Source organism: Artibeus jamaicensis, unplaced genomic scaffold, assembly GCF_021234435.1.
Source record: "Artibeus jamaicensis isolate MK-2021 breed Jamaican fruit bat unplaced genomic scaffold, CSHL_Jam_final contig_536, whole genome shotgun sequence".
Lineage (NCBI taxonomy): Eukaryota > Metazoa > Chordata > Mammalia > Chiroptera > Phyllostomidae > Artibeus > Artibeus jamaicensis.
Genome location: NW_026521878.1, coordinates 3,648,580 through 3,664,662, shown reverse-complemented (window position 1 = coordinate 3,664,662; position 16,083 = coordinate 3,648,580). Strand labels below are relative to the sequence as shown.

At 37.0% G+C, this 16,083-nt stretch overlaps 1 long non-coding RNA gene across 1 annotated transcript in view; it reads left to right on the top strand.

Annotated features, from left to right (window-relative positions):
• The first annotated feature begins 1,880 nt into the window (after window positions 1–1,880).
• LOC119061778 (uncharacterized) overlaps window positions 1,881–16,083 on the top strand; it is a 52,154-nt gene continuing 37,951 nt past the window's right edge. The window contains exon 1 of the long non-coding RNA XR_005084853.2: window positions 1,881–2,064. This is a non-coding gene — a long non-coding RNA (uncharacterized LOC119061778). The remainder of the gene's footprint in view (window positions 2,065–16,083) is intronic.

Sequence of the window (16,083 nt, the reverse complement as noted above, 5' to 3'; positions counted from 1 at the left end):
TTTATTCATTATTGTTCAGATATCAGGATTGGAATCTCTGAGTGGAAAATGCAACGGTAGCTGATGCAACTTGAAACAATTTAAGGATTTCTATTATTTCTCTTTTTAAAAAGATTTTATTTATTTATTTTTAGAGAGAGGGAGAAAGAGAAGGAGAGAAACGTTAATGTGTGATTGCTTCTCAAGCACCCCCTACTGGGTTCTGGCCCACAACCCAGGCATGTGCCCTGACTGGGAATTGAACCGGTAGCCCTTTGGTTCACAGAACAGCACTCAATCCACTGAGCCACACCGGCCAGGACTATATTACGTCTTTAAATGATAAAATATGGTCTACACTAAGTCTTACTATTGGTTTACAAGCCTTTCCGAAGACAATCTTATGTTTGTAAATTACTATTCTATAGCTTGAATCAATGCTTTATTTATTTATTTTAAAACATAAATTTTAGTTCAGTACCTTTTGTTTAAATTTTTCATCTTTATGAAGGACTCAGATAATACCAACTTGGAAATCTTGGCTTTGAGGTTTTATTTTTAATAGAAAAAAACTGTCTGTTAGAGAAAATGATCTCTGTCTGTTCCCAAACAACCTGGTTTCTCAGGCTATCTTAAGAGTTTTATTTCACTTTGATTTCCCTTACCAGTTTCTATCTTATCACTCTGAATAATCAAATCCCCATAAATGTAAAATGCTTTCTCAGTTGAAGCTGCTGCCTTTAAGAACTTGACAGCCTCTTTCTTATCTCTCCCCTATGAGCTCATGCCAAGCCTCCATTGAAATGTATCTTTTCTTCCTCTCAGAAGTTATATTGTGTCATATTTGGGAATATGATGTTTGTGTATATTTGACTTAAACTGGAACATTTCAACAAACTTATTTAATAATCTCACTGATCAGATTTTACATCAATCTACCAATCAATCAAAAATATTTAGTTAGAAAAAAATATTAGTTAGCTGCTGATGAGATTGAGAGCTAAGTCACATGTTAGACGCAAGTGAGGCATGGCCTTTTGCTGCTTCTGAGGAGGTTTGCATTCTATTACACATAACCCCAGAGGTTTGCATTGCAGCCCCAGAGTTCTAGGAAAAGGAGACTCTGGCTACTTTGCGCCCACTGCTGTGCAGACCCTGTATTTTGTATCTGTTGTACATTCACTCAGTGTGATGTTTGGTAGGGTTGGTACCCTGCCTTATGCTGCCAACTCCCATTTATCTCTGGGTGTTCAGCAACTAGCACAGTGCATGGCACATGCAATTTCTGTGTCTTGATGACTGACGGAAGGGACTGTTGGTCTAAATATTCTTCAAGTTCCCCTTTTCCCTAGTTCTGAGGTAATAGTCACCATGCAGAATCCTGTGCAGCATAGTGCTCTTTGTCAGAGATTAAATCTGTGATTTTGTCTCTTTTCCAGAAACAGGCGCCAGAGGTTTGCCCCAGTTGCCTTCATGTAGAGTTACTCATTACACCCATCCTGCCCTCCTCCCCACTCCAAGGTAAACAAGCTTATCTGAGAGATCAGATTATGCTGTTGATAAAAGAAGACGTCCTAGTTGGATTTCAGGGCCAAAGGGAGTAGTACAGGAGTCATGAGAAGACTGGTGGGAAGGAAAGTGACTAGCGCTGTGTTCCACAGGATGGCAGACTCCTGAGGCCATCTGGTTAATGAACCTGGTTTGTAACCCCAAAGAGGCTGGGTGTTGGAGAGGGGATGATACTACAGTAAGAGCAGCATACCAATGCCCTGCTTCAGGGGAGGCATGGACCTTTGCCCTGCACTGTGCTCTGGGGAACAGTTCCTTTGGCCTGTTGTTAGAGGCTCAGGTCTAAGTGCTTGTTAATCTGGCTACTTCTCTCCTGTCTGAGGTTTGGAGCAGACATGTATAAGTCTCCCTAGTTATGAAGTGTGGGTTCTGTTTTATCAGCGTCCTCCTCATTTATTTGAAGGTACTTCTCACCAATTTTATGTTCCATGTGTAACTTTGAGACTAGGGATTACACCTTCTACACTGTGGGTGAAGTGAGGAACGGTGGTGAATTTTGAGCTGGAGAGAGATAAGGTAAGTGGAAATTTGCCTCATTTCATTGGAACAGAAAGAAAAGCTGCTCAGGCCCCAGGTGCTTCTAACAAGAAGAATGTTTGCTTTCAATGTCCAGTACCTTCAATAATCATTCTGCAAATGTTTGCTGCCCTGTGTTTACTCTTCAGAACCTCTGTAATTTACTCATTTCTTATTCCTTTTATGTCCACATCTGATCACAAGCTAGGGTGTAAAGTTCGTTGCTGTCTTTAGACTGATAATACTAAAGTAAGGAGTCTTTTCTAAAAGTGTCTGTATTTTAACCAGCATAGACCTGTAAACCAAAGAATTAAAGCTCAAATAATGAATTTTAAGTGTTGGCCAGCAAGGTCTAAGATATTTTGGAATCATCAGATGTTTTTGGTTGTCCTGAAATGAACTGAAATATGGTAAATTATTTGCCCCACCAGAATGGTTTGGAACATTAGTGCTGAGAGACATTTTGCTTAAAGCTCTCATTGACATAAAAATTGAAGGCTTAGGTATAAGATCTGAAACCATGAAACTCCTGGAAGAAAACATAGGCAGTAAACTCTTTCACATCTCTTCTAGCAATATTTTTTGGAAAAGTTTTCTTGGGCCAAGGCAACAAAAGCAAAAATGAACAAATGGGGCTACATGAAACTTAAAAGACTTTTGCACAGTGAAGGAAACCATTAACAAAATTAAAAGATAAGCTACTGAATGGAGAACATTTTTGCTAAGGGGTTAATATCCAAAATACATAAAGAACTCAAACAACTCATTAAAAATTCAATTAAAAATGGGGAGAGAACCTTAATAGACTTTTCTCCAAAGAAGACATGCAGATGGCCAACAGACACGTGAAAAAATACTGGACATCATTAATTGTAGGGACAATGTAAGTGAAAACCACGATGAGATATCACCTCACACCTGTCAGAATGTCTCTCATGTGTTTGTGAGGATTTGAAAAAAAATGAACCCTTGTACACTGTTGGTGGAATCATAAATTGGTGCAGCCATTAAAACATTCCTTAAAATATTAAAAATAAACCACCATATAACCCAGCAATTCTACTTTCTGGGCATTTATTTGATGAAAACAAAAACATTAATTTGAAAAGATAAATGTACCTGCATGAAGCATTATTTAAATAGCCAAGGTATGGAAGCAGCCTTGGTGTTCATCAATAAATTAATGGATAGAGAAAAAAGTATACACACATATACAATGGAAAATGACTCAGCCATAAAAAATGAAATCTTGCCATTTGCAACAATAGGGTTGCAACTAGAGGGTATTATGTTAATTGAAATGAATCAGACAGAGGAAAACAAATACTGTATCATTTCACTTATACATAGAATCTAGAGAAACAAAACAAATGAACAAACTAAACAAAACAGAAACAGATTTGTGAGAAACAAAGGACAGACTGATGGTTGACAGATGGGAGAGGGTTGGGGGATTGGTAAAAAAAGTGAAGGGGATTAACAGGTACAAACTTCTGTTTATAAAATAAATAAGTCAGTGATGTACAGTATAGGAATACAGTCAATAATAGTCAATAATATTGTATTAACTTTGTATGATGACAGATGATTACTAGATTTATCATGGTGATCATTTTATAACTTATATAAATGTTGAATCATTATGTTATACACTTGAAATTATATAATATTCTATGTCAACTATACTTTAATAAAATATATTTTATTGGCGTTTATGTTAAGTATCTCTTATGACATCAACCTTCTTAGCAAAGCATGAATGTTCAAAGAGCTCTTTTGAGGAGCGGCAGTCATAAATCTCCCATTCGCTCTATCACCAGGCCTAGTGGTTGGGACTGAAGCCTGGAGTTCTGCAACATTGCAACCTGATGTCTGTGTGTGCACCCAGCTTGATTTCATGGGAGTCCATGCTGCCTATGGGGGAGGAGGGACGGGTGGCTTTCCTGCAGGCTCATCCTTGGACCTCTCAGGTTATGGACATTAAAATGGCACAAAGGAAGGCAGGGATAATTAGGAGAAGAAATCCTTAGTTTGATAATTTAATCAACTTCCTTTTGTCCATTGAGATCACTAACAAAGGTCTGCTATTCCTTACTTTGTGAGATGTCTCAAGGACACACCAATTGAACCTGTTGAACTTGCTTGCTCCATTTGTTTTGTCTTTGTTAGACTCTTGCTGGGGATTCAGTTCTCACAACATGGCCATCCCAATTGAACCTGAAGCTCCCAAATGCCCTGTTATTCATGAAGACTTCAATTCCCCACAGAAATCACCAGCTCAAGCTTATAGTCCCTCAGCCTGGATAGAAACTTGGGTGTCTACTTACCCAAATAAAGAGGTCACACTAGAGGCAGAAAGCAGAGTAAGACAGTTGTATTAGCTTTTCAGTGATGAGTCACATACACATTTAGCAGCTTAAAAGAACACAAATTTATTAGTTTCCATGTATTAGGAGTTTGGGTGTGAATTAACTGGATTTTCTGTGTAGGGTCTCACCGGATTTAAACGAAGGTGATATCTGGGGCTGTCATCTCCTTTACACTTAAAATCAATCTCCAGAATTCCTGGTTGCTGGCAGAATTCACTCCCTTGTGGCTATAGGAATTAGGCTGCTTGCTCCTTTAAGGTCAGCAGGAAGATCTCTCTGCATGCAGGGAGGGGCCCAGCCTTTCTTCTAAAGGGTTCACCTAATTGAAATAAGCACATCCAGAATAATCTCCCTTCTGATTAATTCTAAGTCAAAGCTTAAGTACACCTGCAAAATTTCTTTGCTTTATGATGTAATATAAACACAATTGTAATACTCCATCAGAATCACAGGTCCTGACCATTCTGGAGGGTAAGGGATTGTGGAAAGCGTGCACACCAGGGAATGAGTCATCTTTGGGTCATCTTGAAGTTCTGCACACCAAATTTGTGAGAGAACATGATCCTGGGAATCAGACAGTGTTGGGTTCAACTCCCGCTCCTGGCCAATATAATTCGTTAAGTAATATTTAACGAATATTTATTTATTTGTTAATATAAAAACTCCCGCTTTTCTTTCTTTTTTAAAAAAAGATTTTATTTATTCATTTTTAGAGAGAGGGGAAGAGGAGAGAAATATCAATGTGCAGTTACCTCAGTTGCCTCTCATGTGCCCCAGACTGGGGACCTGGTCCGAAACCCAGGCATGTGCCCTGACTGGGAATCGGACTCGCGACCCTTTGGTTTGCAGCCCGCACGCAATCCACTGAGCTACGCCAGCCAGGGCAGTAATATAGCTCTTCTGATACCTGGATTGTCAAGTGAGAACAGCCATCTCTCCTGCATGCAGCATGATTGTAGGAATTTGAGGCAATGCACATAAGTATCTAGTACTGTAAGTCCTCCGTAAACAGTGATATTATGATAAGGGGAGAAGATTCTGGTCTTGACCAAGGAGGGAGGGGGGAGAGGTGAGTAGATGAGCAGTAATGGTGACATGTTATGAGCTTGATTATTGCCAAAAAGCATTTGAAGGCTTTTAGAATATTGAGCAACATCTGCAAGCCCATGTAAGGAGTGGGAATTTGTCAAGTGATAACTGGGTAGTTTCACATTTATTTTATGTTTTCAATTAGTTCAACCTAAACCACAAAATTCAAATAAAGAAGATGTGAAAATTCTGGCCCAGAACATGAAAACTTTAAGCCTCTGATTAGAAGAGTAGATTGAATAAAAATAATTTTCTTATTCTTGTAATAGAACTTAATTTTTCTATTTATAGAAGTAATATATGCAAATTATACAAGTTGGAAACTGGATCTAAATGTAAATAACATAACCAATACTCATTTCAGTTTGTGTCCCTCCAGTCTTTTCTCCTTGCGACATCTATGTTATTAGTGCCATTGCATGCATACATCTATAGGTACCTCTTATTTATCCTAATGAGATCACAGGCAGACTTCTCCTTGTTTGGACTACTTTTAAATTAAAACCATTTTAAATGGCTATGCCCTTCAGAGATTGCAATTTTACATTAGTTTGTGCAATTATTTAATTAATGTCCTTACTCCCCAACTAGAATATAAATTCCATAAGACTAAAAACCAGGTCTCTTTTGCATCATTGCATACCTACCACCTAACAGTACCTGGTACATGGCAGGGAAACTATAAACATTTTTCGAAAGGCCAAAAGAGTAAATAAAGGAGTCTCTTGCAGATGTGCCATAATTTGCTTTGGATTCTAGTGTTTTTAACACTGTTGTCATTATTATAAATGAAGCTGTAGTGAGCATTGCATATAAATAATTTCTCATGTGTAAATTGGTTAATTCTTTACACTGTTTGGAGTACAAATTACATGCTTCAGTTCCCAAAATATAATGTATGAGAGTACTTACAGATAAATACTATATTATTCCTATCGGTATAAAAAATAGGCAACAATCTATAATTTGTTAGATGTGAGGATCTGTTCTCATTGCATTCTCTTGGGTTGCTGATTACAATATAGGACACACTGACTGTTGATTAATAATTAAATTTGACAGGTATGGTGCAAAGTGGGTAATTTGTGAATATGTTTTGTATTTTCCTGATGCCCTCAAATACTTGGGAGGCATATGGATACAGTAAAAGAGATGTTTTTATGATGAGACTGCAGTAGGCAGAATTCTAAAAATGGACCCCAAGATTTCATTATTTAGCATCCAGAATCTGTGAGTGTAATGAGCTATCACTACCATGCTTATGTCATTTTAAATGGCACCGTTGACTTTAAGATAGGAAGATTATCCAGGAGGACCTGATATAATGATGTGAACTCATTTGAAAATGATTGTTCTCTAGTTGGTGGTAGAAGAGGAAATCAGAGTTTTGAATCATGAAGGAACTGGGATGAACTGCTGGCCTTAAAATGCAGAGAACATGTGAGAAGGAACACAGGGTGTGTCAAGGAGCCGAGAGTCTTCTTGCCAATAGCCAGCAAGGCAATAGGGACCTCAGTGCTACACCTGTAAGGAACTAAAGTCTGCTAACTCTCTGACTGAGCTTGGAAGCAGCTTCTCTCCTGATCTACTAGATGAGCCCAGACTGGCTAGCAACTTGATTTCAGCCTTATGATACTCTCACCAGAGAAGCCCAGTGGTGTTTTGCTGGACTTCTGACCTGTAGAACTGGAAGCTAAGAAACAGATGCTGATTTAAGTATTTCAGTTTGTGTTAATTTATCATACAGCAGTAGGTAACTAATACAAGTACCCAGTCTAATATTAAGCCCAGTGAAGCAGGCTCTCAGCAGCAAAAATGGTTATAGGTCCTAGGTCTAAATTAAATTAATCTGTTCACTGTTCTTAATTCTTGAAGGTCTGCAATATATCTTACCATTTTGCAGGAGAATTTACTGATCGCTATCTTCTTGAGATAACTCCAATCACTAAATATAAAGATTAAAAAATTTTTTTAGTCTCCTGTAATGTCTAAAGATGCCACATTCAAAATTAAAAAAAAATCAAAAGGAAGATTTGAAAGCAGACTTTGGGATCACTTTAGTTAACAATGCAATATTGAAGCTGTTGTAGAACTCTCTGGTAGATAACAGTTATAAACATGACATAATAAAAAAGAAATACTGAAAAGAACCCTCAAACAGAAAGCAACTGGGGAGATGCTAGTCTCAAAGAAAGAAGAAAAAGAAAGCTTTATGACAGAAGGAATAGAAAGTGCTCAGAATAATGATTTCCCGGCTTCCTTGGCCAAGGTACTGTCCATCCCCATGGCCATGGCTATGGAAGAGCAATGGCTTTCCTGGTTCATCCTCACAAGCTAAAGGAAAGGAATGGAGATGGAAAGTTTAAAGAGAAATCCTGGTAGCATAAGCACCCCTGAAGAAATTAGACCCAGATTTAGGGCATAAAAATGCCCACATCTGTGGCTGGACAGTTAACTAAGCAAGGAATTGGGGGAGGATTCTAGAATTATGGTAGAAAAAGCAGGCAAAAAACAGAGATAAATATACTCTTGACAGATTAATCTGTGAAATCACACTTTTTAAAACTTCCCAACCATGCACAGCTTGTGAAGTAGAAATATTAAAGGGTCAGAAGGTAGAACCAACGGCTGACAGAAAAGCTAGAAATTCAGGAAAGCCTTAGAAGCAAGAAAACTATAGAGAGGTAAACTCTATTTCAATTAAAATCTTTGTCAGACTGCCAAATTTCATAGGCTAAGGAGTCCCCATGAGAAGACATGAGAACAGGAAATAAACAGCTAAATACCCTGGGGGAAGATAATATTTGCAGTTGTATTTCAGACAACTTAAACTGCTTTACTGCAAAAATCTATAATTTTCAGAAGAAAAGGGCAGAATTTAGAGTTGCTACAATGTATCATCTACAATGTCCAGTTTTCAATAAAAAATATGAGACAAGTATTACTTATTGCTGTGCAACAAATTATCTCAATGTTTAGTGGCTTAAACAAGAAGAAAAATTTTATTATCAGCTGTGGATAGAGGCTTAGCTATATGATTCTAGCTCAGGATCTTACAAAGTTGCAGTCAGAATGTTTGTTGCAGCTGCAGTCATCTGGAGGCAAGACTGGGGCTGGAAGATTTATTTCCAAGCTTAATCACATGGTTGGTGGCATATATTAGTTTCATCTAATCTCCAGTAACTTCAGATGGTGGTAGTCTCAGATGACAAAGCACAAATTCTGTACAAAGCCTGCAAATTAGATATACTTGATCAGAATTAAAAGTTATTTGTGAACCCCAGAAAATCTCAGTACACTGTTTGTTTAAAATTTTAAATCACGTGTTGTAACTTCAATAGAAATTAAATTAAAATAATGTAGGAATATGTGTGTGCATGTATGTTGTACATGCAATGTTATTGGAGATATAAAATATTATTATGATGTTGAAACATTAAAAATAACTATTGAATTAATACTGGCAACATTCAATCTAAAAATATACATGTGATTCATATATTTTAATTTTGTAATTTGATTTTAATAATTCTCAGAATTAAGAATTGAATCTATTTTTATAATTTCTTTGTTATTTTAAGCAAGAAACTACCTTCAACATATTTTAAAGAGAAGACCTTTCATACTTATTGTGTGGCTCAATATAATTTCTTTTATTACCAGTTTCCAACTCCAACCTTAAGATAATAGTATGTATTCAAAGAATTCATATGGAGTTTTAATGAGATAATCATGTGAAATAGCAGTGCACATGGAATGAGGGTAATGACTCATTCAAGGTTAGTTTTGCTTTTCAGCCTCCAGATTCTCATCATGGCCTATTACCCAGTAGAGTTTTTCTTGTGTCTTTGTTATTGAGGAACAATACAAAATATTTGGGGGGTTACTGGTCCTCTTAATCCATGCATATCTAAACTACATGTCCTTGAAATTATCCAGACACACCTCTCCTTGGAAATGGTGGTAGTGTTGGGGATAGGTATTAATTATGATAAAGTAGAAAGTATGTCTTTCTAACTCCTATTGCCTCTAGTCCATCACTATAATTAAGGCATGAGTGACTGAATGTTTAGGAAAGACATATTTATTCCTTATCATTTGTCAACATAAGTTTGCTGCCAGAAATCCAATGCCAATAGGAGTCCCAGGTCTCAACTGCAGTAAAAGAAGAAACTTTATTCAGGTGAACAGTTTGTAAAATGGGGAAATGCAGACTCAGGAGGAAACATGAAGGGTGCTCCTCTAAGACAAAAGGGAGGCCCACTGATATAAAGACAGTGAATATATAATAAGAATCTTGAAACATCAGTTCAAAAGAACTTATACACCCTATATTCTTGGCAGAGCTTTTTATAATATCCAAGTGCTGGAAACAGCCTAAATGCGCATCAGTAAATGAGTGGATCCAAAACCTGTGCTACATTTACACAATGAAATACTACAAAGCAGAAAGGAAGGACCTCTTACCCTTCATGATAGCTTGAATGGAGCTGGAGAGCATTGTCCTAAGTGAAATAAATAGGTGGTGAAGGACAGATACCATAGGATCTTACATATAAAAGGAAGCTAATGAACAAAATAAACTAATGAGCAAAATAGAACCAGAGGCATGGAAAAAAGGAACAGACTGACAGTGACCAGAGGGGTGGGGAGAGGAGGTAAGGGTGGAAAGAAGGAGAAAGGAGTAGTCAAGGAACATGTATGAATGACCAGTGGACATGGATGACAGGATGGGGATTGACTGTGGGAGTGGAGGGTAGGCTGGACCGAAGAAGGCAAAGGGGTAAAAATTGGAACTGTTATAGAATAACAGTAACATATGTAGTAAAAAAGAAAGTGTCTGCCCTAGTCTCTGATTGATTATTTTTATGCAAATGAGGAATACAAATTTGCAGTTTGATTGGTCCGAATAACACTGTCCTAATTAGTCAAAATTGTGCATTTCCATTGGTCATTATGGAGCTACTCTCATTGACTGGTGAAGATGCAAATGAAGGTATAGTTGAACAGCTCTGATTAGATGGAGAACATCTTAGCTCATTGGTTGAAATTCAATTTCAGGAACTTGTTTATAAGGGTCAACTCAGCCAGCAGGAATGCAGTGCAGGAGGCATAGCCACTTACTCTATAGGTTTTGCCTGAAATGCAGAGTGTGTGAGAGGCCTCTGCCATCAATGGCCACTGGACTCTGGTTATGAATTTAAGCCCAATTAACCACAGGGAGTCCTTGTTGGCATATTCCTTCTAGGTGTCAACACATTCAAGGACCATTATTATTTTTTTTCCTGGGACAATGTTTTCTTTAGCCGCTAGCTATCTTCGTTTGCGTACATGTGCGCATACACATATCATAGAGTCATTACTCTATCCTTTGATCTACCCCAAAAGTATATAAGAAAAAAATATAGGACAAGTGCCATGAAAAAAATGAAACTCAGCCAGAAGGACAAGAAGCCATGCAATTGTCTCCCTAAGACCAGTGCCCTGGTTGGATGACGATGGGAGGATGAGTAAAGGAAACAAGACAAATGCTATCAGTGTTTTTGCTGGTACTCAGAACCTTGTGTATCACCTCTTTCCAGACCCTTCTTGCCTGTAAGGTCTCTTTTGAGAAATCAGCTGACAGTCTGATAGGAACTCCTTTGTAGGTGACTGTCCCCTTATCTCTTGCTGCTTCTAGGATTCTCTCCTTCATTTTAATCTTGGCTAATGTAATTATGATGTGCCTTGGTGTGTTTCTTCTTGGGTCCAACTTCTTTGGGACTCTCTGAGCTTCCTGGATTTCCTGGAAGTCTATTTCCTTTGCCAGATTGGGGAAATTCTCCTTTATTATTTGTTCAAATAAGTTTTTCACTGGTGGCTCTTCCTTTCCCCCTTCTGGTACCCCTATGTAATGGTGGGGATGGGGGGTAGGACGGAGGGGAACAAAGGGGGGATAGAACAACTGTAATGGCATAATCAATAAAAAATAATTAAAAAAAGAAAAAAAAAGAACCTTGTGTAATGATTTGATTGTGAGGCTGTCTCAAATCACCTAATTGTCTTTTTCTTGTTTCCTTTGTTATTTGAGGTATTTAGAAGGACTGATATGTGACTATAACTGTCATAAAATTAGAATTGTTCTGGCAAATTTGTACCTACAACATGATCCTGACTTACTTACTGTCTTTTGAACCAGGGTGTCCAGAGTAACATTTGTCCAGGGGACTTCACCACTGCTCCTGATCTAACTTTCAGCCCCCAACAGGCATAGAAAGCAGCTTTTGTCTCCACACTAGGAATGGTTGGAATAACGATAACCAGCCTGGTGGAAATAATGGATATACTGCATGTGGAAAGGGTTCACGTACAAGGAAAACTTAATTAAATATGAAAGTTTTGATTTTCAAAGATGTAAAAAGAATTCTAAATGTATAATGGCATTGAAACAATAACATTAATCAACTAACCAACTGTTAAAACAGATTTACAAAGGAAGAGGAAAATCTGAATGGCACTCAGGTTTTTTTGTAATGCTAGATGCCAGAAGATAATGAAGCAATGATTACAGCAGTTTGATGGAAAAGGTTATGCTCCCCAGTTCTATCCTTAACCAAGTTGTCATTCACTTAAAGGCAACAACAGTGACAAAAGGACATATGGGCATACAAGAATTTAGGACTACAGCCTTTATGTACATTAAAACCCCCCCAGAGATTCTTTAAGAAAAAAAGAAAAGAAATGACCTGTTGAAATAAATGAAAAGAATGACAAAACAAATACAAAGAAAGAAGTGAAAAAACAATAAATTAAGGACAGTTTTTTTTAATAAAATCAAAGCCATCTTCTAAAAGTCATATATATATTTTTTAATAATAAATTTTATTTAGTTATTTTTCAAGTACATTTTTTTAATCTATTTCTCCCATCCCACACCCCGTCCTGTCTCCCCCTCCCTCCAATTTCCCCTCCCCCAGTCCTCATCCCTGTGTCTTTCATACTTGTTCCTCAAAATCCCTCCCCCTTTTTCCCTTAACAATAAATTAAGGACAGTTTTATAAGTCAGTACAGCTTATATTAAATTCTAAGAAATTACTTTGTAAAAAACAATAATGTAGACAAAAGATTATGTAACCTAATTAAATAAAAAATAAACAAATGTACAAAATTAGCAATGACAATTATAAGCAAATTAAATCAATTATTTGTAAAATTTTAGGCTATTAAGCTTCAGATTCTCATTAAAATATAATTTTTTGACAAATTACCAACACTGGCACATGAGAAGATAGAAGGTGTCAACATATCTATCAATAACTCTAAAATAAATAAGAAGATTGTCAGAAGAATTAGTCTCAGGGAAGTTGTCAGCCTGAATGCTTTCACCAGTGTTTTATGGTCCTTCAAGAGATAACTGTTGCCGATATTATTTCAACTTTAAAGAGTACAGGAAAAAAGACCCTCACTATAAGTTTATTTATTTTTACAGGGATAGTGTACTTCTGGTAGCCAATAATTGAAAGAAATGGTGCAGAATGAAAACAGGCAAAAACCCCCTCTGAACTAATGTTTCATTTATACATGAAGTCAAGATCTTAAATAATATATGAGAAATACAAATCCAGCAGCATCTTCAATCAATAATTCACCATGACTAAGTAGAACTTATGCTAAGAAAGCAAGTGTGGGGCATTAGGACATCTATTAATGTAGTTTATAATATTAGTAGATTAATGGGGAAAACATAATTTTCATAGTTGTCAAATATACATTTAAAAAAATTTAACATTATAATTTAAAAAACGAAATCTTAGTCTTCAGGAACAGAGATGTCCTTTCTCAAGGTGACAGGAATGGGGGATTGAACTCAAGGGAACACCAGTTTCAGCTTTACCAAAGACACACTAGATTAGGTGAGGTCACGTGAAATTAAAAAAAAACCTTACTGTTATATTTACTATTTGACATAGTTTTGGAAATATTACTTAATGCAAATAAGAATGAAAACAACAGCAAATAAAAAAAGTACAAAAATTGGAAAGGATGAAGCTATTAAATTACAGGAAGTATAATGAGATGAAAGTCTAAAAAATCTAATACAATCATGTAAATTTAGCTACTGAAAATAATAAGTTCAAAATATTTCAATAAATATTTTACTATTTAACAATAAATATTAGCTAGAAAATGAATTGGGAAGCAATTCTCATTTGTAGTAGCACCTAAAAGAATAAATTTCCGGGGAAAAATCTTAACATGTCCTGGAACCATAGTGGAATTTTACCATGTGGTTTCATCCAACTTTGTAAAAAGACAGATCACTTGTAACTTCAGTTCTTCCCCTTACTAGTTGTGACCAGTTAGCTAACCTCATCTTGTATCCTCTTCTGTAAAACTGAGTAAATAATATCTCATGAGGGTTTTATGAGGGTTAAAGAACAATGTATCCAAAAATGCTCAATAAAATGCTGGCATATTAGTTATTACTGAGAAATTTCAAAACTCTACTGGCGCATGGTAACAGTCCATCCTGGGAAACATCAATCATCTGCACAAAAATGTGTGCATAATGAATAGGCATAGTTATATTTTTGTAATTTTATTTTAATAGAGAAAAACTAGAAGAACCTATATATTAAAAATAGAACACTGATGAAATACATTATTATATCTCTAAATCACATAATATTTACATTTATTTTAAAATTACAGTAAATTCATGTATATGTAGATTATCACACTATGTCTATTGGAAAGACAAAGTAGAATTTATTTTGGGAGAGAGAAGATGGTGGCTAGGTAAGAAGAGCAGATTGGACTTCCCCCTACACACAGGAGAGAAAACTGGCTGATCTATGGAGGAACAGAGCAGACAGCCAATGGTACCACAGCATATATGAAAATAGGAGATCAAAAATTAGAGCGGACATTGAAAAACCAGACAGTAAGGAGACTGCTTCAGGACAATAAGGGCCCAGGGATCAGTGCAGACACCAGGGAGGCTGCAGCCCCAGGCCCGGGCCTCTGGGACGGCCACAGGGCTCTTGGGAGAGAGCTGGATAGGCTCTCCCTCCCTAGCCAAGCAGCACTGGCAGACACCTGGTTGCTTGAAGTCACAGATAGGGGAGTAATAACTGAGTGGCAACACAAGGGGGCTGTGAACACCCACACATAGCCCTGGGAGGCGCCTGCAACCCCAGGAAGAGAGAGCTTTGTGGAACACCCAGGGACCACACATGTGTACCTAGAGAGATCATGCGTCTTGAGGGGAGACCCAGAGACTGCACTGATAAACCACGTCCCCCCACCCCCCCACCCTAGCCTGGTACAGCCAGCAAGAACAGAAAAACCGGTTTGGCCAGTTTGAAACCAACCAGCAAGAGGGTTTTTTTTTTGTTAGTTTGTTTTTCTTTTTTGTTTGTTTGATTTTTAATGTAATTTTTTATTTTTTAATTCTTATTATTTTTTATCTCTCAATTCCTTTTGCACCTCTCTTCATCTTACTTATTTTATTACTTCTTTTCTTTCAATTTTATTTCTTCTACCTTCCTTAGTCTGCTTTTTTTTTTTTTTTAAATAACCACAAATGAGAGGAAAAAAACCTGGAACTGTGAAAAGACCAGAGTTAGACACAAAGAGGGGGCATCCCAACAGCTGAGACAGAGAAACAAATTTTACTTTGCTGTTACAGAGAACCTGAAAGATATTGCATATTTGTATTATTAGATTTTCATTATTCTTACATCTTTTACTTAAATAATATTTTTGTATTCCTCTTCTTTCTGTTAAGTCTTCTTTTCTTGGCTGGTTATATTGTATCATTTGACAGGTTTCCCCTGTCCTCCCATTCATAGTGTATGGCTAATTTACTGTTCTTCACTTCACCTGTGTTCCATTAGCACACTACCGAAGGTCTGATACTCTCTATTCTTATTATCTAGATCTAACAGATTCTGTCATATGATTGTTGCTCTAATATTTTTGTAAATAATAGCTGTTCCATACTATTATAAATACTAAACAACACCCATCCCAGATCTTAGCCCATTTCACCATTTCTTGAACTACATTACTGTAGTGGTTAACTCTATTCCCTCACACACGACACCTATTTACCACCCTTTATTCTCACCTTACCTCAGAATCTGACTTCCCACAACCTCACTGCTTTCTAGATCCAACTCACAATCCTTCCCTTCCCAACAAGAGTCTTATCTTCGTTCCATCCTTTCTAAAAAGTGGCTAGTTGTGTGGAATATCACGGTTAACACTCTACATAGCCAAAGGATCTCCTATCTTTTCCTTACTGGCCGCTATTGTAAATATCATAGAATACTCTCTTGATGTCTTAAACCATTTTGCTTTACCCCTCCAACTGATCACACAAAAGACTAGGTAGAAGTGGTGAACACCAGGATACCTAAAAGGAGACTGTACCACTGAATCTCACAGTGAGGCTAAGAAGCTGAGGCTAACAAGAAGAGTCTCACAAACAATGGGAAGACAAAGAAACAATCCCCAAATGAAAGGAAAGGAGGAAGACACAGAAAGAAGGCTAAATGAAATAGAGGCAAGTCAACTA